The 25,729-nt window shown below is 44.5% G+C and overlaps 1 protein-coding gene across 15 annotated transcripts in view; it reads left to right on the forward strand.

Annotated features, from left to right (window-relative positions):
* Positions 1-25,729, forward strand: part of MEGF11 (multiple EGF like domains 11) — a 272,662-nt gene that overhangs the window by 10,562 nt on the left and 236,371 nt on the right. For 14 of the 15 annotated variants that reach the window (XR_005566394.1, XR_005566395.1, XR_005566396.1 and 11 more), the window contains one exon: positions 4,023-4,167. The gene's annotated coding sequence lies outside the window, so the exon portion shown is untranslated. Of the gene's footprint in view, positions 1-2,945; positions 3,055-4,022; positions 4,168-25,729 lie in introns of all 15 variants that reach the window. The other variant, XM_039389133.1, reaches the window with a different exon arrangement.

The following is a 25,729-nucleotide window of genomic DNA, read 5'->3' on the forward strand; positions in this document are numbered from 1 at the left end:
AATTTCTGTTGATGAAAGCACAGCTGAGCATTCCACAGTGTGTCCAAATAATGCCAATTGCTGCAACAGTACATTTCCTACAGACTTAAGTCCTCTCCTTAATATTCTGTGGATCTGGAGACAGCTGGCTGAAGACAACAAGTTAAGCTTGATGATAAATTTGCTCCAGCATATTTAGAAGCACCTGTAAATAATGTCTAAATGAAAATATCCCATGCTTGTTTCAGAATGCCAAGCACACGAACTTCTGTCTGCTTCAGTCCTTATTTTAACTCTGTTTCTGGTTTGCTAACACTTGGAATTCTGGTCAAGGGGGAATTTCCTAAGGGAAAGCAGGCTCTTGAAGGCTCTCCTGAGGGAGAACGGCCTCTCTGGGAAGGAGCAGAACTTTGGGGAACCTCAGTTTATTGGGGAAGGCAGAGGGAGTGAATCAACATTCTTCTGGAGCTGCTGCTTCTCTGCCCCCTTTTTTTTGGTCTGTACTTGCTCTTGGCAGTTCCAGCCTTTTTGGGTTTGGGTGAAAGAGAAACTCAAAGAGATCCAAACTCAAGAGATTGGTAATAATCAAACAAGGAACTCAACCACAAATACAGCTGATAATGTTCAACCTGTAAATGCCTGTTTGCTGGTGTGAGGTTGGGATTGGGTCAAATTCCTCCCATAGCCTGGATTCTACCTCAGGCAGGACTAGGAGGGATGTCCTGGAGACAAGCAGGAGCCTGGTGGGTAAATTGTCTTTTAGCTCTCAAAACCAGAAGGTGAAGCAGTTTCTTGCTTGAGCTGCAGTGTGGGTTTTCTTGACAGAAAAAAAATCCAGTCTTTGCAGCTTTCCAAATAAGAGTTTTCACAAGAAAGCCAAGGTTGCTTTGACCTATGTGACATTGCTGTTAATTATGCATTATAAAAGCTGCTGTTGGTAGTTTTTTTTCATGGTGAGGGGTCTCTTCGCTTCCCAGTTCATATGTATAACTCTCATTAACATTAATAAGAATTTAGGTGTTGTAGAGGTTAGTCAACAACTCTGCCATAGAATAAAGTGAAATATGAGTGCAGGAGTTGCCCTTAAATGAGAGTAAATTCTTGCAATCATTATTTGGAGGGATCGGGGATAGATCAGGGAATTCAAACAAAACCTGTGCAGAACTGGCTCTAGTTCAGGCTGTATTTTCTATCCTGCCTCCAACTAATACGTTTGTATTGGGTTTGGACACTTTGTCTGGGAGAAGGGAGTCATGCATAAATGAGGCCAAGGCTATTATTCAGTGTTATTAATGATGTTGTCTACTCTTAGTTTCTCAAAAACCAGAAAACTAATAAATTTTACATATTGGGAAAAAAATCACAGATAAATCAAACAAACATATAAATTCTTTAAAGTATTTAATATGTGTTAAGAGGACACAATGATGAATTCAATATTGAAAACCAATATCAAGTTTACAATTATGGCCCATTTATCATCACTGATTGCACAGACAGTGTATTATTGCAGGGAACAGAATGATGCATAAAATAAAACCCTGATTGGTTTTCTAAAAAAAACCCCACAAGTTAAAATTCATGTTATGTCTGAAAAGCTTTGTTTTTCTTTTTCAAGCATTATGTTCAATAATAATTGCTCATTCAGACACAAATGATGCATATTTAATTTCTTGAGCTTTAATATTAACAGAATAATAATTTCAGAGCATTGATAAGTGATGCTGTTACAAACAATAACATGATTCAGTTTGCTGATGTTTCCTGAGGCCCAACTGCCCCTTGGAGCAAAAGGAAAAAGTGGACAGGAACTGGTTTTGAATTGGACATGGAGAGGCAAGGAGAGGAAAGCAGGAAAATGCTCTCGGAAGGGGAATGGGCTCTGAAGAGAAAACATGTCCAAGTGGCTGGTTTTCACTCAGCACTTCTCCCAGGGTAAAGCTGTGCCTCCCCAGAAGTCAAAGCTCTCAGTGACTCCAGTGCTGTCCAGCTCTGTTGTCTGCACTGAAGGACATTCCTGCTCACCTTTCTGAAAGGCTGCACTTCCTTAAACTCCTGTCACCCCAGCTGAGCTCTGGGAGAGGGAAATGAATTCTTCTCTGGCTCACACTTTATCAGCAGAATTATTAAGCAGTTTTCTGTGCAGTCACTCTTGTAATACACTCTTGCTTGCCTTTTTTTTTTTTTTGCCTTTTTTTTCCCCCAATCCTTTTCTCATTTCCATGTTGGTGCTCAGGCTTCCTGGGGATAACCAGTTATCATTTCACCAAACTGAGGCTGTGCACTCACATAACTGAGAGTTATTTTGTCCTTCGGAATTTCAACAACTCATTCTGATTTATGAAAGGTTCTTTCTAAGCTTAAAGATTCAGCTGGAGTTTACAGAGTTATAACTCTAGGCTACACTCATTGAGTCAACAAAAATAAGGGAAAAAAAAGAAAGCCAAACTGTCTTTTTATATCTTTATTTGTAAACTGCCCATTTTAAAAACAGAAGCACTGGACTAGAACCAGTTTGCTGCAATCTAGTGCTGTTTGTACTGAATGTCTTCTTAGAAGGGGGTTGCATTTAAATGGAGACCAATAATAAATGAATATTCTAGTAGTCACCCTCAAATGTAGAACACATCCACAGCCAGATTCATTGGCATTTGCTACCCTCTGCTGCCCTGCAAGTAGACAACCATATTGGAGAGAATTCCAGAACTTTCCAAGTGAAATAAATGAGCTGGATGGGATTTTACAGGAGAAAGAAGAGCAGGGCTGAATGCTTTGTGTCAAAGATCTGCAAACACCTATAGAACAGTGTGATATCTTGGTTTTCATTGATGCCCAGGGCACTCATAGTTTGACAGGCCACTTCTTTGGAAAGTTTTAAAGAGAACTCTGAAAGGGAAAGAATAAAAAGAACTGAAATTATAGCAGAAGGCTGGCCTAATTAATTTTAAACATTTTGTGCATTTCAGGGAGCATCTTACTGTTTAAAAACTAAAATCAGGGATGCTGAGTAGTTCCCCAACTGGAAACTGGTGACAAAACTGAGTTATAAACAATGCCATCAGGACAGAGCAACTGGTGGGTTTAATATTCTTATACAAACAACAAAACCCAATTATCTTTATTTATTCAATAAATTGAGTTCAAATTTGATCTATTAAATTGTATTAAATATTGAAAATAATTTAATAAATAAACACGATTGCTAATTTATTATTGATATTCATCATTGGGATGTTTGTAAAAAATAATTAAAAGCAAGTTGGGAAAGAGGGGGCTGAATTCACTTCAGGCACCAGAACTGCTGCAGAACCTGCTTAGTTTGCCACAGTCATAGGTAATGAAGAAAAATAGCTTGTGGAGCTGGTGAGGGAGCAGAGCTGGGCTTGGAAAAGGAGGTGGGAAAGCAGGAACCACTCCAGCACACACGGATTCCTCACTGGTGCAACATCCTGGGGAGGCTGCAAACCAGGCCAGCCCAGCAAGGGGCAGGTTGGGAACCCAGAGGCACCAACGCAGTGTGGGAGTGGAGGAGTTTTTTGGGAAGCTGGGAGATTGCAGGGAGTCCCCTGTGGAAGCTTTGTACCAATGCTGGCCCAAAGTATCTCCATCCTGAAACGCTGCCACCACCTGCAGTCATGTCCTGGCAGGGGACCAAGAGACACACGGTGCAGGACAAAGGATTTTGGCAGCTTCACGTGGCCATAAAATATTGTACAATGTGGGGATTCATCGTGTGCCTACGGGGACAAAAAAAGTTCTGTGAACCATTTTGGTGTGTTATCAAAAAGGGGCTTGGTCTTATGTTTCTTACACATATTCTTGAGACGATAAAAAGGCAGGAACCCAGCCAACATTATTATTCCAATTAGAAAATAATCACTAATAGTACATAGCACAAGTAGAGCATTTCATCTTGAACAACCTGTGCAAGCTTAAGGCTCCTGGCTAAGAGCTGAGTGCAGCTGTTCAGATCACCTGTCATGAGCCTTTTGCTCTAATGATTTAAATCATTACACGTTTGTAACTTCTGGTACATCTTTCAGGAAGAAGATGACAGCCACGGGGTGCGATTCCTTCCCCGGCTGATGCCGCTCTGAGCATCCAGAGCCGGCCGAAGGCAGCAGCGGTGCAGTCGCTGTGACAGTGCGAGGGCAGAAGCTCTGGACGGTAGAGGATGCTAGAGAAGAGGTAAATTCTCCACCGCGCTTCTCCCTGGCAGCATCCCCTCATTTATCGATACCTCGTAAGCAGCTTCTCCCCATCCCGGGGCTGGTTTTAGGCCCCGAGAGCTGCGTATGCTCCCCTGGGTGTGCAAACCGAGGCACCCCGAAACGGCTCCAGAAGTTTGCGCGATCTCCCGCTGGAATCTGAGAGGTCTCTGCTCTGGAGATCCCGGTTTTCCAGCCGCAGGAGGCAGGGAGCCGTGCTTTCCCCCCCATCTCCTACCTCTGCTGAGCCGCCAAGTGTTTCTCCCTCAGCTATAGTTTGCTTCCTCATCCCCCCGTGCGCTGCTCGGGATGGCGGGGTGGCGGTCTGATTCTTTGTCCTTCTAGTCTATTTAAGGCATTTTAATGGAATATCGGGCGGAGAAAAAACCCAAAACACACACACACAACGCCCGAGGCATCAGGACTGGACCCGACCCCCCCCCCCCCCCCCTCAAACAAACAACAAATGGTTAAATAAATAACGAGATGCCAAACCGACCATCACCAAAACGAATAAGCCAAAAATCAGCGTCAGCGCCGCAGCAAACGGGAAAGTTTCTGCGCTCTGAAGCTGGAACCGCGCGGCAAAGCAGGAATCTGGGGGAGGGAGCGGAGCCTGCGGGAGAAGGGATGCACTGGTGCGTTCCCAGCCCCGCATCCCGGAGCGCCAGCCCGAACAGCGCCGCTACGAGAAGAAAAGAGAAGAGAACGGCCCCGAGCCCCCACCCCCGTCTCCTCCCTCCCTCCCTCCTCCTTCCCCCTCCCCCGGGTCCTGCGGGGAGGCGGGTTTAAGGTGGGTCTTGTGGCCGCGGTAACTTTCCCAACAGAGCCAAAGAGACGCCCGGAGTCCCCCGCAGCAGCATCGCCCGCCCGTGCTGGGCAGCGGCCCCGGCTCGGCCGTGGCTGCCCGGGCCGCCTCCTCCCGCAGCCCCGCGGCCCCGGCCCCGCATCCCGAGGTAGGTGCGAGTCGGGACAGGTCCTGGGCGCTGCCGGGGACGCGGCACCGGAGCCCCCGTGGCCGCAGCTGCGCCCCCCACCCCCGTTTGTTCCCGGGGTTGATGCTGCGGGGCAAGGAGCCCCCCTGCACCCTCCGGCTGCCAGGGGAGAAGCCCCCTGCCCTCCTCCTCCTGGAACTGCCCGGCATCCGAGAGGAGCCGGCGGGAGGCAGTCTCTGCCCAGCCGCCCGTTCCTGCCCCTTCCCTCGATCTTTGGGTGCTCGCGGGTGATTTTGGGAGTGCTGAGCTGGGAGATGTGTGCGTGGGTGAGATCGTACGGTTTGATTAGGACTCTCCCCTGTCAGCCGCTTCGTCCCCCCCCCCGCGCGTGGTTTACCGGGGTGTTGTATCGGCACGAACTTTCTTGCGGTTGCAGCCGCCGGATTTGGTCCCCGCGTGTCCCTGCGTGTCCCCGTCCTCGGGCTGCTGCGCGGGCGAGCGGGCTCGGGCTGGCGCCGGCTGCTCGGATCGGAGCGGCTTTCCTGGTCTGGGCTTAACTGGGCTCCTGCCGAGAGGGTGTTTGGGGTAGGGAGATGCACGAGGAGAAGTTGTAGGATGCGGCGTGTAAGTGACACCTCCGTTCCTTGAGGTTGGGGGGTGGGTGGAATCTCGCTCTGACTGGTGCTACTCGCTGCTGCCAAACATTCCCTTCTTTTGCTTAGGCAGGACTCTGGCCACGCTGCCAGATGGCTCCTAACAAAGAGAAGTTTAGGAGCGTCAGGGTATCAGCTCCCAAAATCACCGCTCAGCTGAGATCCGCAGGTGACAGCACGCGGTCTGATGCCTGTGCTCGTGTGCTGCCTGTTATTCAGCTGCAAGCACAGGGCATCTGACTGGCCCGGGAGGTGGGCAGGGGATCAACAGTTTGAGAAACCAAGGCAGCCATGGCTCAAAGTTGTTTAAATCTCCAGCCCCTGGGATCACTGAACACTGGGGTTGGCCCCTGCCCTCCCCCCCAGCTGGAAGAAAGTCCAGAGTTAACTAAAAGGAAGTCTGCACGTTCGTGTCTTTATTACCTCCTGGTTCAGAACATAAATATGTGACATAAAAATTAACTCGAATGTAGCAGCCTGTCTGCCTCCCGTGACCTGTCAGACGGGAGAGATCCCACCCCTCAGCATGCTCAGCCTCATGTATTTTGGTAAGAGAAGTCTCCAGTCAGGTGACTGAATGTTATGTCTCTTGAGCTCACATTATGGGACTGAGTAACTCTGTGAGGGTTTTTCTGGGATCTCTGGGTCTCGGTCCGAATCCTTCCCATGCTCAGACTTCTCTTAGAGCGCAGCCAGAGCTTTGCTGTCCCTCTCTGTTGGGACCTGCCTTCCACGTTCACTTTGTTAGTAAATCCCACAGGTTTTCCTTCTCAGAGCAGTGGATTGTTTTAGGGGTATTGCCTTGGTGACAGTAGTGTTAAATAAAGGTGAATAAAGCACCAGCCTCATCATAGGACTGGACTTTCTGTGATCTTTGCAGGCCAAGGTCTTGCAAAAGCTTGTGAACGACTTGGCGTTCATGGGACCTGCTCTGGAGTCTGTTAAAGTTGGTGTGGGACACCTGAACGGGCTTTGCATTAGGTTAATTAATGCTAATAAGCACCTGTGCTCAAGGATAATGATAATTTGCAAGATTAGTTTCAAGTTCTTATTTGTCAGCAGAACCTCTGGAGGCTTCCTCGATGTTCAGACTGTTGAACTTAGTTTTATTTCTGCTTCTCGTTGATAGCTGAGCAAATTCGTTATGGAATTGTAAAAGGTTTATGGGGAAAGTGTTTCAACACATCAAACAGTGAAAATGGTCATGTGGTCACTCTCTTTTTCAAAATAAGATTTCAGCGTTGTCTTTCCAGTCACCTGCTTTATAAAATTTTGTAACTTTAGTTAAAAATCTGCAAAATTGGCTGAGGTTAAATATGCAGCATTAGGCTGCATTATGTTGCTCCCACTTTTTACTTATGAGAAAGAACGAATTTGATCTCTTGTTTTTTACAATTAAATATAAATTAACATTCAGAAGTATCAAACAGAAGCCAGTGCTCTCTGGTAAGAAGTCCCATATTTCCTGTGAATGGGGCATTCAGCCATTTTCACTTTGAACAATCCATCCTGCTTTAAGCACCAGGCAGCAGAATTAATATTTAAGCAAATGCATACAGCAAAACTATAAATCTCTGAAAACAGTTAATTATATTGGAACTGGGAATGTACCTTCGAGTACAGCCTTGTATAAACTATTTCCCTGTAGCGTGATCACAATTCTTGCAAACCTTTTATCCTCCTGTGTGAAATCATTTCTAATTCTCTGTTCCTGCAAAGCATGGGCTTGCTTATTGTTTTCAAAACCATGTGGTTTGAGCTACTATTTAAATATAATATTTATGGTATTACTTTGGCTGTTCAGCTCAAAAAGAGAAGTGCTGCACACCATTGCATATTAAAAAGCTGCTCTATAATTACTGCTTTTTGCAGCACTGCTGTGCAAATCTCTGGGTCGGGAATTCAAATGGAGACTTTCTACAGTTCACAGTTATTTTATATAAAAGCTGTAAGTCTTTTTTCTTGAAATGTGGGGGTTGTAGCCATTGGGGAGTGTGAGTGTTCTGCCTGCACTAGTTTTTACATTTTTATTGTGCTTGCCATTGGCCTCTGTGTGCTTCCAGGTGCATGGAGAGTGTGGTGGGTTCCCACAAACTGTCCATCTGTTGCAGCACTTTGGGTTTGAATTACCTATTTGTACTTTTTTTGCCATACTGTCATTTTATGCAAATATGTCCATTCTGGTTGTGTCACTGGGAGGCCTGGAAGGCACTTCCACTGCCCTTCTCTCCCTTGCCTATCCATGCAAAGGAAACTGTGGCACTGCAAGAGCCAGAACCCAGTGGCAGTTCCAAGCCAAGGTCACTGGGAATTTCTCCAGGGAATTTCTCCAGGGATGGTGATGGACTTTAGATCCCACTAAGCAGTCTAAAGGTGATTTAGACCATTCAGGAAGACGATTTGGGCCATTTAGATGCAGGTAGGATTCAGGTCTCACAGTCTCCTTGTGTTCTCCAGGGTGTCCTGCCTGTTCCCTGGTTGCTGCTCCACCAGCATTCAGTTGTCCTGTGACAGATCCATTGGATCTGGTGCCCAGTGAGGTATCCTGGTTTTCCTCATGTGTCTCAAACAGCCTTGGCATCCCCCTTCAGGCAACTGAGCCCTCCCTGCCTATCTCCCATATTACAAAAAATGACTAATGCATAAAACCTGGGATCAAGGCAGTAGTTATAATTCCCACTGTGAACCCCAGAAAGGGTTGTGCAGATGTCAATGGAAAAGCTGGATAAAATTCAGGCTCATTGTTGTGTTCTGCACAGACTGACTGAGCTGCCCCAGCAATTGGTGCTTCCCTTTGCACAAACTGATTGAAACCTCAGTGGGGAAGTTCTGTGTGTTAAGGAGAGGGAGATGAGAAAGTTTGTAGAAAATTAAGAGCTGCTCTCAAAGGAGACAAATCCCAGTAGAATCAGCTTTAGATTGCCAGGTGAGTTCAGCCATATGATACTCGGATGTGATTCCTGAGGTAAATCAGTGTATTCGTGTAGAGAGGAGGGATTGTGGTTAAGAGTTTGCAGAGTGTGACTCTTACCTTATAAATTAATACAGATCATGTACCAAATTTATGAAGAGACAATATTGCACACCCTTGTGAAGATCAGACTCGGCAGTTGAAAAGGAAAATCTAAGGCATTCAGTCAAGCTGTCCAAAGACAAGTGCAGAATCCTCCAGGATAAGTGTGCTTGCAAACACTTGGATCTGACCAGTGGTGCTCAGCCTTGGGCAGTTTCTCTTGTCTGGCTGCTGCTCCAAAGGGAAAGTATTGAAATTTGCCATATGAAAGCAGTATGAAAGCTGCCTTCTGAGAGAGGCAGGTGAAGGTCAGCCCTTGGCCTGCCCACAGAAATGCAGCAGGAGTGGAGAGCACACCCAGCTCTCACCAGGCTGCAAACAGGAGCAGAACTGTAGGGCTCACTTTTCCCTTTGCCATAACAACTGGGAGAATTTCTCCTGTCCCTGCCTGAGTAAGAAGGCTGATGAATGAACAGGCACAAGGCTGGAATCAGACTCACTAAACATGTGCTCTGCACAGAGGAGGAGTCAGACAGAGTAGCTGAGCAAAAATAGTTCTGTGCTCGAACTCCACGTACTTCATTTTCCAGTTTTCTCATGCAAAACGTTTTATGAGTGCTAATAGTCACTCTGAAAAAGACTGTGAAGGGTCAAAGAGGCACCAGAGAGCTGCCAGAATGTGACAGCTTCAAGATTGGCCAAGTGTGAAATTTGTGAACAATTTTTTTTATATATATTTAACTGGTAGATATGAGTGGAAATGGGTCTGGGTTCCCCTAAGTTCAGATAACGCAGCTGGAGTTTCACTCAGCCTTTTATCTTGGATTCCTTGTTAAGATCTAGACTTCTGTTAACCTCCTCTTTTATCACAAGTCTTACGGTTCATAATTTTTTGCAAGGTTTATGGGGTGTTGTGAACACATGAAAATCTGATTTCTCTGGAACAAAGAAAGTAGGAAAAAGCTGTAGAGAAATGATCAGGTGGAGTATTGGAATTCACAGTGGGCTCCTTAAGGGGCCAAACCAGGCAGGTGAATTAACAGCTCCAAAGCTTTTTAGTTAAAGGATATAACCCACTTCTGTAGGTTGTACAGCTGGATAAGGTGATTTGGGAGCATATCCTGCTTTTTCACAGGGCTTGAGTCTTTAACACTCACATCTGCTTTGAGACAAACACTCGAACAGTAAAAGCTCTATTTTGACACGGCCGTTTTAAGAGCCTTTAAAGGTTTTTAGAGGGTTTGATACAAATATTTCTCCCGGTTTTTTACCAGTGTAAAACATGGAGGTGTCCTGATATAAATCCAGTGTAAGCATGAGGAGAATCAAGTTCTTTATCATGCCTTTAAAATCTACCAAGTGAGGGAAGCATGGATGATTTGTAAGTAGTCGACTGGCATATGGTACCATTATGATAACATCATGTTCACAGCACTTTCCAGATTGATATACAACCTTTCTAAAATAAGCTCTGTAGAAAAAGAAAAAAGATTGTAAAGTCATTTAGCAGCCAACAGGCTGTTGGGAGCAGCACAGGACACTGGGAGGTGACTCCAGTGACACTCAGGGTGTCAAGTGAGTTGTGCATCACAGTCTGGGAGCTGCAGAAAGTGCCACTGCCCCCTGTGCTCCGGGGGGCTGGGTTGTGCTCTCCTCATTCCCTGTGAAATCCTGCTTTATTTTCATCCCACACAGCCCTGGTGGAGTCCTGGGGGTCAGCACAAGGCATGGAATCTGTTTCTCAGGAGGTAGTGCAGCACTAAGCCCTTTGATAGCAGTGGAAGGAGAAGGGCTGGGGTTATCTGGGGCTGGAGACTGAGGGATGCTCTGGATCTGGATGGAAATATCCACACTGAGAGGGGAACTGTCTCGTTGACCTGCTCTGTCATTTATGGTTCTCCAGGAACAGGGAAATCATAATTATTCTTAGAAGCAGGAGCCTTGCCAAGACAAACTGTGGCAATGTTTCACTGTTCAAAGGGGTTTTATCTGCTTGCCACAGCTAGCTTAATTCTATTAAAGAATTAAAACAATGATACTTTATATGGCATTATTGTAGCATAAATTATACTTTTGTTTGCCTTCATTTGAATGTACAAGCTGTAAATATCAGGTTAAAGAAGTGCTGACTGATTAATTTGAACTCGTGTTAGCTCCTGTGTGTTAAAATGGAATGGCAAATCAAAACCATGAAAGTTGTAACACCTACCATTCCTCAACCTGAGTAAAAATGTCTGAGGTAGCAATGTTCTTCATCCCTTCTCCTCTTTAATTTCCTTTTCCCTGCATATTTCAGGGAGGCATTTCATCAACCAAACAGGGCCAGTCAGTTATTTTATAGGTACAATTCAAGCATCAGAAAACTTGCTTCTGGGTGTTATTGTGCACTGTGTTCTCCAAACACCGTGGGACTCCAGGGAGAGGAGAGTTCTGTCCCTGTGGTTATTTGCAAAGGGATTGGGCTTTTGGAGGCTTGTTTTTGAAAGTGGTACCACCTTTAGGACGAGTTGCCCTCTGGATGTGATGCCCATCCCCTTCCTCCATGGAAGTCGAGGTATCCTTGTCTCCTAGTCCTGAGATGGACTGTCAGACCAGGCCAGGCACCCAACTTCTGCATTACTGAGATGAATCCTATGCCTAGTTTTCATTTTACTTGTAGAGAAAGACAAAAAACTTTATGGTAAAGGAATGAATGAACAAATTTGAAAATGATCATTTGTAACTCTGAGCTTTAGTTTGGCTGTGATGAGCTTTGATAGCTGGGGTGTTCCAGAACGACAGAGCTGAGCATGTATCCTGTAAGAGCAGTGGGTTTGCTGTTTTTCTGGAAGCTTTCCCTGGATGAGGATTTTTTGGGTGTAGCCCTAACTCATCCAGGTAATGTTCCAACAGGAAATATCACCACACTGAGTTATGCAGGATTTGTTTTGAGGAGTAACTGCAGTCACTGACTAAAACTACTAATAATCACTTGTCCAGAGCATGGCAAAATACTTGGAAATGAAGTACTCCAACAAATCCATTTTCTTTGGTGGTGGGGAGTGTAAATCACCTCGAGAAGTTCTTTTGGGTTGGATTCTCTGGTGCCATTGTGGTGTCTGTAATTATCTATTTGTTAGGAAAGACATCAGTGGCCTGTAGGATGTGTTTGCATGGTAACTGAGGATTGATTAGATGCAGTGAGGGCCACTGGGAATAAGTCACAGAAATTACAGCAGTGGTGAATTATATTCAAAAAAAATTTCATTGCTAGTAAATACTGATGGTCAAATACACAGAAAGATTTGTGGATTTGTGTGGCACTGCCTGTTGCAGGAGAGGATCCATCCACTGATGGGTCAGCACTGGATTATAAATCCTGCAGGGCAGAGATTGGGATTTATGTAAACTGAGGTCTGTGGGATGACAAAATACCATCTGCTGCTTGTGGTCAGAAGGTGAAAAATGAGTGAATGCAGCGGGTGCTCTAACCACTTGAGGCAGATGCTGCATCCATTCCAATGCACAGGAATTTGGAGAAGTTTTCTTTTTCTTGCTCTATTTTGATTTATATTGCACCACTTTGGCTCATAAAGATGTAAGTGAAATTTATTCCTCAAAATATGTTCCGTGGGATTGTTTGTGGATGATCTGAGTGCAGCCTGGAAACTGAGCTTGTTCCTCTTGCTCTGATCTGTAAGATGCAAAGAATGTGGGAACTCGAAATAAGGGGCAAACAATGTTAAACAAGAAAAGCAATGGGAAATGGCTTGGCAGGCAGAGGTGTGTGGGCAGGGATGACACAGAAAGTCACTTATATATAGAAAAAAGCGAGAAAAAGAAACACAATTAGGAAAATAAACAGGAAAGGACAAAGGGACAACTAAATAAAAATTCAGCAACAGATTAAAGGCTCACCCAGAGATTACTGAGTTTGGAATGGTGAGGAATCAGGTCTGTGCATGATGTGTAAAACCTTTTGCTTAACAGAAGGAGAGACAAATAGTTAGCACTAATTAGTGCCCAGCACCTAACACTGATGGGTTCTGGATAATCTAATCATCCTCGGAATTTTTTGTAGCAGATTCTTTTCCCCTTGCTCTCTTGTTGCTCTGCAAGTCTTTCTTTTGTCTCACCCTCCCCAGCCTTCTTTTAGGCTTTGTTTAAATTTCCCTCTGGCAGGACATTGGTAGGACACAAATCAGAGGCTGATTTTAGGGTCTGTGTCCTCTGTGTAGCACAGAGCTGAGCTTGGGGTGTTTCTTCTGTATGCAGGCATTCAAATAATAAATAATAATTCAAATATTGTGCGCTGGGAGCAGAATATAAACTCGTAGTTCTGTTGACTTTTGTAAAGGAATCGTGTTTGCACAGGTACTGTGAATGAAACAGGCTCTGAGCTCAGCCCCAGCCCTATCCATGGGCAGTCTACTGAGGGGAAGGGGAATATTCTGAGCACCCAAAAGTGCTGCTGAGGTGTAAATGTGAGGAGTAGAGCATGGTGGATGTATCCAAAGGGATGTGTAATGTTGGGATCTGATTGCTCTGTCCTGAACTGTGCTTGAAGCAGCCCCCAGAGGGAGGAGGGACTGGTGTCTCTGTGCTGCTTTTTCCCCTCCTGATGGACCATGGCCTTAGTTTGGATGTTGTTTGTTCCTGCCATTTCCTGCACACAGCACTGGATAGTTGTTAACTCTGGATTTACTGCAGTGAACCCATGTAGGAACCACAGAATCACAGAATATCCTGAGCTGGAAGGGACCCAAAGGAGCTGAAATCCAACCCCTGGCCCTGCACAGGACACCCCAACCATCCCACCCTGTGCCCCAGAACATTGGCTCTCTTTACGAAAATATTACTTTCTAAATTTAAACCCATCTTTTTTCCATATTCCATTTTCTACTTGTTTATTCCACTGCATGGGAAAAAGAAAAAGTACCATAAAGTCTTAACTCCTGCCTTGGAGTTCTGGAGAAGGAATTGTGTAAGTCAGTGTGCACAAAAATAGCCCTGTTCAGTGGAGAGGATCAGCCTGACTCCTTGGTGAGGGTGAGCACATCTGCTCTCATGAATCATTCCTGTTTGCAGGGGGGAGGCTGCAGCTCTGAAAAGTTATGTCACTTCAGGTAAAAGCTCAGGCCACAGGGAGGAAGAGCTGTGAGCAGATGTGGGCTCTGTTCAGTCCATCTGATCCACTCCAGGAGCAAGCAGAGCTTGAGTGTTTGCATTTCACACCGAACCCCCAGCTGCTGGTTGGGCTCTTTCTTCCCAGAAAACAGCTTGGACACATGTGGAGGAATTAAAAGAAGTCCTGAGTTGCATAAAAATACTTTGCTACAAATAAGTATTTTCTTGCATTAGCGCAATAGCCTGGTATTTATTATGTGGGAATCAATAATGGGCAAAGAATTCTTGTCATCCAGCTAAAGCTAATTATTCCAAGGCATCAGGTACTGAGGTGTCTGGAAGCAGGATAAGGTGGTTTTCCTGCCTTTCCCCTTCATCCTGAAATATTCTCAGTGGTACACAAGACTTCAATCTAGACAGTGGATGGCCAAAATCCATCCTGTGGTGCTCAGTGGTGTGTTGTAACACACCTTACACATTTGCTGTGTGAAGGACATCCCTTTGGGTTGTTAAAACCTCTGTCAGAGCTGAGGTTCAAACCAAGTCCCTGATGCTGGAAAGTGCTGCCAGTTGGGATATTCAGCTGCACTGAAGTCTTGCTGTTCCTTTGAAGATGAGACTTTCATCAGAGATATGTAGGACACAGTATTTTAGGACAAACAGCTTCTTTGGATGTCTTTACATAATATATAGAGGCCTTCATTCTGCTTGAGACCCCTGAGCACTTTAGTAAATTTGATAGTAAGTAATAAATGTTCTGGTTACTGTTGTTTATTGGGTAAATCTACTGCCAGGAAAAGTGATGTGTTAGAGAATCAAGGGAAGCCTGTTCTTGGCTTTGTCAAAGACTGCTTCTAACACCAGTGCCTTCTGTTTGCTGGCCATACTCGTGCTTCCCATATTTGTTTGAAATCTTGCCTTATTTGTAGAGTGCTCCAAGCCCCTGGGAGTGCCCCGAGATCCTTGCAAAGTTCTTGGGAGCACTGGAGGCATCCCCAGGTGAACTAGCCTTGCATTAGCCACAGACCAGCCTACCTGCTCATTCCTCTTCATTTCATGGATGTGGCTGCTGCCAGTGGCTCCCAAATCCAAAGCCAATTAGTTCTGTTCCAGTTTGTCACTGTGTTTTGTGTGATGGATGAGCAGAGTTTTGTTCCAGAAGCTCTGATGTGTTTGCTCAGCTCTCTGAAATCTGCTTGACTATAGAAGGGAAATCCAATATGATCTTATCAGGCAATAAAAGTTTGCTTAAATATCTAGTTCTAGTTTCTAATCAAGCAGAAACCTTTGTAAAAAAAGGAAAAAAAAATTGGGAGCAGGAGAAACAGAGTTTCAAGAAGCTCTTTAATGTTAGATCACCTGTGGCAGCATTGATTCTACTCTGAGTACTGCAGGAGGTGAACACAAACACAAAATAATTTTATTTGAAATATTGCTTGCTGTGATAGAAGTGTAAGATACATACATCTCTTCTCTCCAGATGGGACAGGATCTGGTTTTGAACCAGTGTTTGAAATCAGCTCTCCAGGTGTCTGTGGCTTCAGCTTTTGTAACACTTGTGATCTTTAACAGTCTCACCCAAAACCAGCTCCAGTTAATGGGTGTGTTTCAAAGGACTCAGAATTTGGGCACTGTGTTCATAAATGCTACTCACAGTGTCATTAAGATATATTTAAATAACATTCTGTGGCCTGATTTAAAAATCAAACCAAACCCCAACCAAGAAACAACTTGTTTTAAAAAGCAGCACATAACAGAACTCCTAAATGCAGTTCTGAAGATGTAAATTCTCTTAAAGTCACATTTAGATCTCTGTTCCCTTGGCCAATTCCTCCTGATCTGTGTCATGCCAATCAATACCCAGCCAGAAAGATCTGAACTTGCAAAAGGCAAAGCACTCCTTGAGTTTCTCCACTTGCTCCCTAAAGCTTCACGTCAAACACAGCAGACAAATCTCCACATCTAAATAATTCATCTGCAAACAGGGGGGGGAAAGAGGAGGGGAAAAGAAAAGAAGAAGTTGTGCCACGCTAAAAAATACAATAATGCATTAAAATGAATCAATTTCCTCCTGCTGGGGAACAATCATTTAGGAAACATTTTAATTACCCAAAGTGAGTAATGGGAGCAGCGTTTTTGAGGAGGTTGGATTCGCCCTACTGAGCGCTGGAGAATCCTCTTCATGGGAGCCCATAAAAATGTTGCTGCTTTTTAAGTCGCTGCTTTCAATCATAAAACTTCCAGGGAGAAATCGGATTTTTTGTTTGGTTTTTTTTTCCCCAGCAGCTTTTAAGGGCAGCGTGGGGTGGCCAGCAGGGCTGTGTTAACTGTTTGTGCCCAGAGCACAGCTCTGCCCGTGCTCCAGCGCTTCTGCTTGCCTGAGAATTTATTGTGCATTACTTAACACGCAGCTCCAGTCAGGTTTTCCCAGCCAAAGTGTTTGGCTGCAACAACAAAGTTGTAATGTAATGCTGTAAAAATAGCATTTTTGTGTCTATATTCAGCCTCCCAAGGATTGGGAACTAAGACAGCCTGGTCTGCTGTCTTGGCTGGAAGTGGTGCTTCAAGGAGAATGTTCATGGCTGTTACATGAGGGGTAATGACTTTGACTTTCAGAGTTTGCTGGGGAAGAGCCTCCTTTTCCCTCCTTGATGCACGAGGGGCTTGGTCTCCAGCTCTGGTTTCATGGGCATTTGTCAGAGACCTGAATGTTAATGAGAGACATGAGTCACTAATTGTGGAACATATGGTGACCCCCAAGGAAGAGCCACTACCTGGCCACCTGGGAAAGTTGTAGGAGACTGGAATAAAAATATGTGTTTGTAGCAGAAATTTCTACCCATAGGTGGGATATATTTTGGTCCAAAAACAGTTCATGTGACTTGTATATTTTTTCCACCTAGAGTGGAAGCTTTGCTTTTCCATAACTGTGGCATTGCAGGCACAGAGTCACGGTGACTGATTTTGCTGAAGTGCCCCTGTGTGGTGGGTAACACTCGTGCAGAGATGTGGCTGAGACTCTTCAGTGTCTCAGTTCTAACTGCAAAACCCTCTGGAAAGGAGGAGAGGGTTGGGATTGTTCACCCTGGAGAAGAGAAGGCTCTGGGTGACCTAATTGTGGCCTCCCAGTACCTGAAGGAGCCGACAGGGAAGATGGAGAAAGGGACCTTTTTACATGAGGGGACAAGGAGAATGGCTTCAAACTGCCAGAGGGCAGGGAGAGATGGGATACTGGGAAGGAATTCTTCCCTGTGAGGGTGGGGAGGCCCTGGCACAGGTTGCCCAGAGAAGCTGTGGCTGCCCCATCCCTGGGAGTGCCCAAGGCCAGGTTGGAGCAACCTGGGCAAGTGGAAGGTGCCCCTGCCCATGGTACAGGGTGGATGAGATGATCTTTCAGGTCCCTTCCAGCCCAAACCATTCTGGGATTTTATGGTCTGATTCCATGAAGCCCCACACTGAGGTGATGGAAAAAGAGTCTCTTTAGGAATCCATTTCACAGCAAGATGACAGAAAATTGTGTATCGTGTGTGTTCGTTCTGAGAGTGAGGGAGAGCTGGGATTGGAGTGAGGATCACTCATGGCAGGGACACAGGGTTGGCAAGGATATCTTGGAGCTTTCCTTCCACAACAGTGGACCCTGGTCAGCAAAATAGTTACCTGTGTGCTGAAGGTTGAGCCCCTGAAAGATAAGCACAGACTGAACTTTGCCCAAACTGCCCTGCAGGAATTTCAGGAACATTTCCATGCCTGGGACCCTCAGTGTGTGCTCAGAGTGAGCCTCTCTCTCCATCCTTTGCTGAGTCAGGGTATTAAGTTTGCAAGGAAAATTAAAATAGATTCCCTGAGAGTGATGTAAATCTTTATGGTCACAGCAGGGCACAAAGCAAAGGGAATATCCTGGTAATGAAAGCACCTTGTAACTCGTGGAATGAACAAAGTCCCCAGAAATGGTTATTACCTGCTGTATTTTCTGCTTTGGATTATTGGAATAGAATTACTGAGAATTAAGTTGTATAAAAGACATTTTCTGTTTTATTTTCATAATTATTCTGTCATCCACATAAAACTTCTTTTCTATCTGGAAATAGTCTTGGTTGGGACTGAAAATTGCTGTAGGTTGAGTAAAACCAGTCTAATTGAGATTCATAAATCCACTTTTTAACAAGTACAATTAGGAATAGTTATTAGAGACCAGCTGGAAAACATTAGGGATGAAGATTTACCATAGGAGGTTTTTTATGTGTTTGAGACATTGTTTGATACCAAACCCTAAATTAGATCACCAGAGAAATGAACCTGCTATTTAAAATCTAATTTGTACACAGAAAGTTAATTCTGAATATTCCTATTGATAAAAATTTTATTATTAGGTCTTGTTAAACTGCCTGTTTTTAATGGAAGTCTGACTTTTACAATGCTTTTCCTATAATTAAAATATGAAGAGTAGCAACTTGATTATATTGAGTGCATTTGTGTCCAGTGGCTGTGTAATAAACTTCAGTGCAAGTCAATTCTATTATCTGTTATGATTTTTGAAAGTAGAGAAGTTTATTGGGCCTAATTCCAGCTCAATTCCAAGGAATTGTTCAGTTAGTGCCTTTTGGATTAACATTTTAGGAACCTAAGCACAGGTTTTCAAACATATTCACACTCAGCCACTTCAATATCTGAGACTCAAGTTTTTCAATTCTGTTTCAGGAAAAAGAGAAAAGTTATTCATTTATTAAGACTTTATTATTTTTTTCATTATTATACCAATTATTCTAATAAATAATTAGTGTTGGCTATGTGTAAAAATAGCCAACACTATTATTTCCCTACTTAATAGAGGAAATTATGGGAAAGTCCTTTCTCAAACTTTTGGTGGAGTTTTCACTTCACTCCTGTTGCAATTCAGGTTTTATTTGGAAAGTGCTGTTGCAACAAAGAGAGAAAGCTTTTAGTCTAATTGAACTGAGTGTCTTAAAACAGCATCTCATCAGTCAACTTTGAGGGGTTTTTTTTCTTATTTGTGGCTAATTGTATTTCCCTCCTGGAAAATCGGACAAATCAATGTAAATGCAAGAAGACAATTATGATTTTTTTTTTTAGGATAAATAGGTAAGCCATGTTTACTGTAATAAGGCATCTGTGAACAATCCAAAACAAGGATGTAAATTCACTGCAGTCAAATGTTTTCCCATTGATAAATTTGCCACATTTCTTGCTCCTGTAATTAAATTGTGCCTGCAGAGCAGGCAGGGCCGGTGCAGGAGGTGTCACGTGGATCTTTAGTGCTCTGCTGATTAGGATCAGCTCGTTTCCATCCCACTGGGCTGATTTGTTATGATCAAACAAAAACATGTTCAACAGAAAGAAAATGATGGAGCCAAATTCCGTCCTGTGTAAGTTTGAGACTCAGCGGTTTTCCCGGGATCCCATGGATGAGCTGAGCAGGGAAGTTGCCAGGTGTTGTCTTTCAGCTGGGACTGCTCTGGCAGAGTCAGAACTGGCACCCAGGAGGGTGTGGATGGGCCTGTGGGACACCCTCAGTACCACAGGGAGTTTGGTTGGGGACAGCAGGGTTTGGCTCATGTGGTGGTGGGTGCTATTCCTGTGGCCAGGATCTGGGAGATAAGGGCTCAGGAAGAGCCAGGGAAGCTGGGGGGGGATGTCCAAAGCCAGGGAAGCTGGGGAGGAAGCTCCAAAGCCAGGGAAGCTGGGGAGGAGACCAAACTGTCCATGAGTGAAGTGCCACTTCTTTTTTCAATAATGTTTGTAGTCCCAAGCCCATGCTGGCAGCCCGAACTTTTCCAGTTTCCATGTTGTGTGCACAGACCCCAGTCCCCACTGCCTCTTTTGTTCCTCTGCTCTTCAAATCCCTGCACAACAATCAGTTCCTGGCAGGGTGGGAGTTAGGCTTTCTCCTTGCTGTCAGCTCACTCCTACAACCCTTTCCTTGGGAAGTACAAGTGAAGGGAAAGAGCAAATCTCTGCCTCCTCTGTGGGAAGCACAAGGACCGGCTCCAATGTTTGCTGGCAGCAAAGGGAGGGAAAATTGGGATTTTTAGCTGGCTTTTGTCTCTCTGCACGTGTAACTCAGCTCAGGCTGTAGCCCAGGAGGAAAGTGCACCACTGCAGAGACTTTGGTCATCAGTATTTTTGTGCCCAACTTTATGAGCTGGGTTATCACCTCAGAAGGTGGTTTTATTTGTCAGGCAATCAGGTTGTCTTGTGCTCAGTCCAGAGCCATTTATATCAGGCGATTAATTGCCAGTTTTTATTCCTTCCAAGTTTACTTTTGAAAGAAGTGCATTGCCAGGGGCTTTCTATTTTTGGCAAGACTAGTGTAGAGCCAGGATTGGGGCCCACACATCCATAGCAGCCACATCCCTGCAGGGGCTTGCCTGATTCCTCATGGAATCCTGTGGAGGCAGTTAGCACAGGGATGAATCCCAGGGAAAACCTGGCCTTGCCAATCATGGAAAGCAGAGGTGTGAAGACTTGGCTCATCATCTGCCTGGAACTCCAGAAAGTGGGGTTCTCAATGTGGAGAATTTCTGATTCCCAGCCCTCGAGTCTCTGATTTTTTTGCCACTGAAGAGGGAGTTTGAGACCTGAATTGGGACTGTTGAGGGTTTGTCACATCACACAGCAGGGGTGTTTGCTGCTCCCACTCCATGTGTAAATTGGGCAGATCCAGAGTGCTTTACAGGGATATTTTAGCTCAGCATCAACACAGGAATAGGCCAGAAAATAGGATGTGTATGATCTATATGCCTGTGATCTGTGTTTAAGAAGACTAATCACACATTTCAGAACATTTAGAGTTAAAAACAGTCATTTCTGGTGCCTTTTTTGTTTCCTACACCCAGAACTGTCAAGAAATCTGGTAGGATTTGGGCCTTTTGTTACTTTGAGCTGGGACTTCTTGAGAGTCGGGGTTTGTTTGGTTCCCTGGACTGTGTCTAAAACAAGAGCCTTCCCTTCTGGCCCTGCAGCCACTTGGACAAGCAAATTGCTGATAAGCACTTGATAATGTTTTAGTTTATACTAGTATGTTCTTTTTAGAGCTAAAAAGCTGATGTAATTCAACAGAGACACCATTAACTTGAGCAAATTTAAACCACTTCTGTAAGAGAGCATGAAACTCATCCCATGATTTGATTTTGCTGCTGCATTTTCAATCTGGTTAGCAGATAACTCAATAACATTTTCCAGTCAGCTTCAAATTAAATGCAAAAAATCTTTTTTCTTCAGCTGAGTAACTTCTAACTTGGAAATAGCCAGAAATATCCTTCCCTGAACATCCTGTACCTGCAGGATGTGCCTCAAACAAGGGCTGTGTTTAGGGCCACTGGTAAAAGAATATGATTTTTGTCACAGAAGAGTCTGAAACTGTGAGAGTACTTCCCTTAATCAACTCCCTTACAGAACTTACAAAGCACTTTAAGTGTTTCTAATCTTTACCTTGTATTTTAGCCTTCTTTTGCTATGAATTCCCAGTATTTTACTGGAAGTCTATCAACTGAAGTTCTGCATATTCCTCTGCTGTTTGTGTCTCCACGTACTCCTCCTTCCAGTGCTGTGGCCCCTCGTGTCCCACACCCCCTGAGCCCTCCCAGGCTTTACAATGCTCTTTACAAAGTTAAATTTTGTCCTGGTCTGCTCTGATGATTTTATTGCCTCCCTGACTTCTTCCGTGACATGGAGGAAATGAGCATTTAGGGCAAAATTAAGGAAAGGACCTCAAAGCCATGAGCAGGGACACCTTCCATAGCCCAGGTTGCTCCCAGTCCCATCCAGCCTGGCCTTGGTGACATGAAACAATTCCCAAGGTTCTCTCCCAGGATGGAAGTGCCTGGAAGCCAGGGCTGGGTGAAGGAACCAACAGCATTAATCCCAGGAATGCACCTGCTGCAGTGATGGACTGGTTAGAACTGAGTTTACTGCCCATCCAAACTGCTTTAGGTGTGAGATTCCAGGTGGGAACGTGCCATGACTGAAGATCTTCCTCTTCTTTGGAGCACTGCTCTCATTTTAGCACAAACTTTAGCTCAGTAATCAAACTCAGCCTAGTAGAAGACAGAAGGTCTCATCTTGCTGGGGCCAAGTTTACATCCAGAATTCCTTTTAATACACCATGAAGAAAACACACCACTTGTGTGTTTTCACACACTCAGAGCCTCAGCCTGAATATTAAAAATACATTCCTGGTGCAGTTGTACATGTGTCTATCCATCATCAGAACACGGAAAAGCATATTTTCCAGTCATTTAAAATGCATTAGTCAAAGGCTGGACTGGTTGTCTTCATTGACCTCATGTTTTTAACAAACAACTGGTTATTTGGATATAAATGTAGAAGTGACTGGCAAGATGAGCACAGAAGATTTACATCTTTTATAGCTGCTGTTGAAAATGAGGCCATACTTTGTAGGGATAATTTACAGTGAATTATTTTCGAACCATCCTCTGAAACCTTGGAATGCTTTGAATGATGCTGTTCTGGTCAGCATTAAGAACTATTGCAAATTGAAAACCTCCATTATGTGAGAGAAATCTTGAGGAAAATTACACTCTTGTGCAGTTCTTTGTGTAATTAGAAGGACTGTTCTCAGGTCTGTGAGCAGGGGAGTTTGGGGAGAAAATAGGAGATAGATACACACATACAGATGTCTATAAAACAAGCTCTGTGTGTGTATTTATATAAAAATTTGATTATTCAATGTATTTTTTGGAGTTTTGATTCCATAGGTATTTCTTTCATCTGGTTAAAGAAAGGGCATTTTTTCATATTGCTGATAAAAAATAAGTATAATATAATCATACATATACATAGTAAGTATCTATTCAGACATGGGTACAGCACACGTGACAGCAATTGGAATATCAGCAGCTTCCTGGAGGTTTTTGAGTCAGTATTTAATGGTAGGATTAATGTACATTCACATGGCTTTTTCTAAGGACATGGCAGAATAAAAAACCCCAAACTACACAAATACAAGAATTGTTACAGAGGTAAATGTGCCCATGATGACTTTGTTGAACAATTTCAGATCACAGTGAGAATATTTCTCGAATTTCTATCACCAAGCTGTGCTGTGATCCTGCAAATGTTTATTTGGTTACCAAAAGCTCCTCCTCTGAAGGTGCTGGTGGCATTATGTTCACATCTAAAGGTTCTGTCCCAGAGTCCCTCTGACCCCACACCCAGGGAGGGTTTGCAGACCTCAGTGTGGGACTGTGACCCCAGGGCTGGACAGACACAGGTCGGGATAACCCAGAAACACTTTCTGTTGAGGAAGCTGCCTCCTCCCCCTCTGACAATCACCCCCAGATGTTGGTAATTCCCAAGAAGGCTTGGTAGGCACTGCCTGCTTGAGTCAGTTCTTGCTGCTCCTGCTCTTGCTGGAATGTCATTCAGCATCAGATCTTGCTCCAGTTCAGTGCACAGCAAAGATTGCACTGTGTTGTTGGGAAGCATCTTTTTTTCCTGGGGCAAAAGCACCACGTTCTGTAGGGTTGGCAAAAGCTCCTGCTTTGTCTCTGTAGCCAGCAGGCCTCGCTGCTCCCACCCTCTGCTGGGTTCCAGTCTGTCAGAGGACCAGTGCCCCACTTTTTCCTGGGGAAGCCACCTCGAAATGCCTTTGAGAACAAAGGAACAGCCAAAGCCACGTGGCTGTGTCAGAGCAGGCTGGACACAATCTCTGAGGCTGGGGTGAGACTTCAGGTAGGATGTCCCACGAGGGTTTTTTTTTATCTTGGAACAAGGATAGAAGAAATTTAGTGAATCTCCATTTATGTTGGGGCAAAACTTACCCTGAGGCAGCAGCTCAGGGAAAAAGTGTAACAGGAAAACCAGAGAGGAAAGTGAGCTGGTGATTTTTTTTTTGTATCTCCTTCAGCAGATGTTCTCACTCTTATTCCCCATTCTAAGATGGGAAATACTTTATATTGTTTATAATTGATATGTTATTCCCTGTTCCAAAATGGGAAATACTCAAGACACTCCCAGATTAGTCCATACAGGTTCTGAGGAGGGTCCAGTCTGAGTGAGGGAGAGTAAACCCTGACAGGGGGACTCTCTTGGATTGGATTTTTGGCAATACTTTGGAATGTGTAGGTCTACGGTAAAGCACTTAAATATGTGTTTATTTTTAATAAACCCTGAAGTCCTGTTGATTTCAAAGGGAAAAGTGTAAATTAGTGAACCCCTGAGCTGGACTCTGATATACACAGAATCTGCCTTTGGAGAGGTCTTTGCCAGCTGAACCATCCAAAATGCATCAAGAAATCCCGGGGCCACAGAAAAGATTTACAGAAGATGTAACTTTAAAATCACAATATCTTCATCTCAACTGAATGATGGAACTGCACCATCAAGCTGCTTGAACTTTGTTTATCCTTTGTTTCACACACCCTCTCCAAAAAACCATGTGCTTAGGATCTGATCTACCCTTGGCTTGCCTGAGCACAGTGTGATAAAGAGCAACTTCCTGCAAAATCTCTCCATCTCTTTATGTTGAAAGGACATTAATTTATGATCTGCATTCCTCTTGTTCCATCACATTCCCTGGTTTGTGCCTCGAACACGCGGAGGGATGTGGGAGCTCCACTGCATCAGCTGGAGGTGGGAACTCCCCAGGCCTCTCCAGCAGGGAATGCTGGAGCCTCTGCTGGGAAAAGGGCAGGGAACTGAGGTAGTTCTTGGACTCTAAAGAAATTAATACTGAAATTATGCACCAAGTCCTGGGCTCAGTGATCCCAGCCCACAGCCTTTCCAAGCCTTATAATGGTTCTAATGATCAGAACATGATGGAAACTCTGTGATATATTTATTAGCATCTTCCCCATAATTAATTTTCTTTACAATATTACTGTTCTCCTTTTTTCAGGGCTGCTGGTGGGGGATGACCTTGTCTCTCTTCCTCTCAGCACTGCCCATACATGTCACTTGTAGAGCCATAAATCCTCAGCACCGCTCGCAGACAAGAACAGATGATCCTGTCCTATCTGTGCATTAATGCACCAACCAGCAGGACCCAAACCACAAAGGGAGCCTTGTTGATTGTGTCACCCAAAGGCAGCAGGCAGGAAGCTGAGGGACAATACTGGGCATTTACTTCTCAGATGAACAACTTGTGATCTTGCAAATCTTTCTACATTTGGTTTCCTATAATTCTGCCTGGACTTCTCTGGCTGCCGCCCCATCCGTGGGTTGCTCTGTGTGCAGCACACCCCTCGGTGTGTCCCCTGTTTAGAAAGCTAAGCAGAGCTTTGCTAAGCAGAGATTTGGAAGAGCTTCCTGAATTTGTTACTTTTTCAGCTCATGTTCTCAGCTGAAGTGCAGGACAAAGTGTGTTCTCCTTTTATGTGCTCTGTCGGTGTCGTCTTCGGACCATCTGGAAGTGGCCTGTGGAAAAGGATCGAGGAGTTTGCCAGAGACAAAACTTTTCTCTCACCCAGTTCCTGTCTTCATTTATTGGTGATTTATTATGCTGTAAAATGGCCTCACTTGCACCCTGAAGTACTGTGCTCCCTTCTCAGGGAAAGAAAAACCTTCAAGAGCAGTTTTCAGATTTATAAGTGGAGGGAAAGGCTGAGACTTGATTTGCTCAAGGTTATACAGAAAATCAGTGTCAGGTCATGAGCAGGACCACTCAGACCCCCTAGACCCAGTCCAGGTGATCAGGTTATTAAACCACTGTTTTAGGAAATAAGCAGGATGTTTTTTCCCTCAGTTCCTTGCGATAGTTTGTATTTTATTGAGAACACCCAGCTCAATGAAAGCACGTGCTTTTAGGGAACGTTCCTGGCATAGAAATATGTTGTCAATGCTCTATTGATCCACCTG

This window comes from Pipra filicauda, unplaced genomic scaffold (assembly GCF_003945595.2).
Source record: "Pipra filicauda isolate LSUMZ 115617 unplaced genomic scaffold, ASM394559v2 scaffold70_size2993248_pilon, whole genome shotgun sequence".
Taxonomy (NCBI): domain Eukaryota; kingdom Metazoa; phylum Chordata; class Aves; order Passeriformes; family Pipridae; genus Pipra; species Pipra filicauda.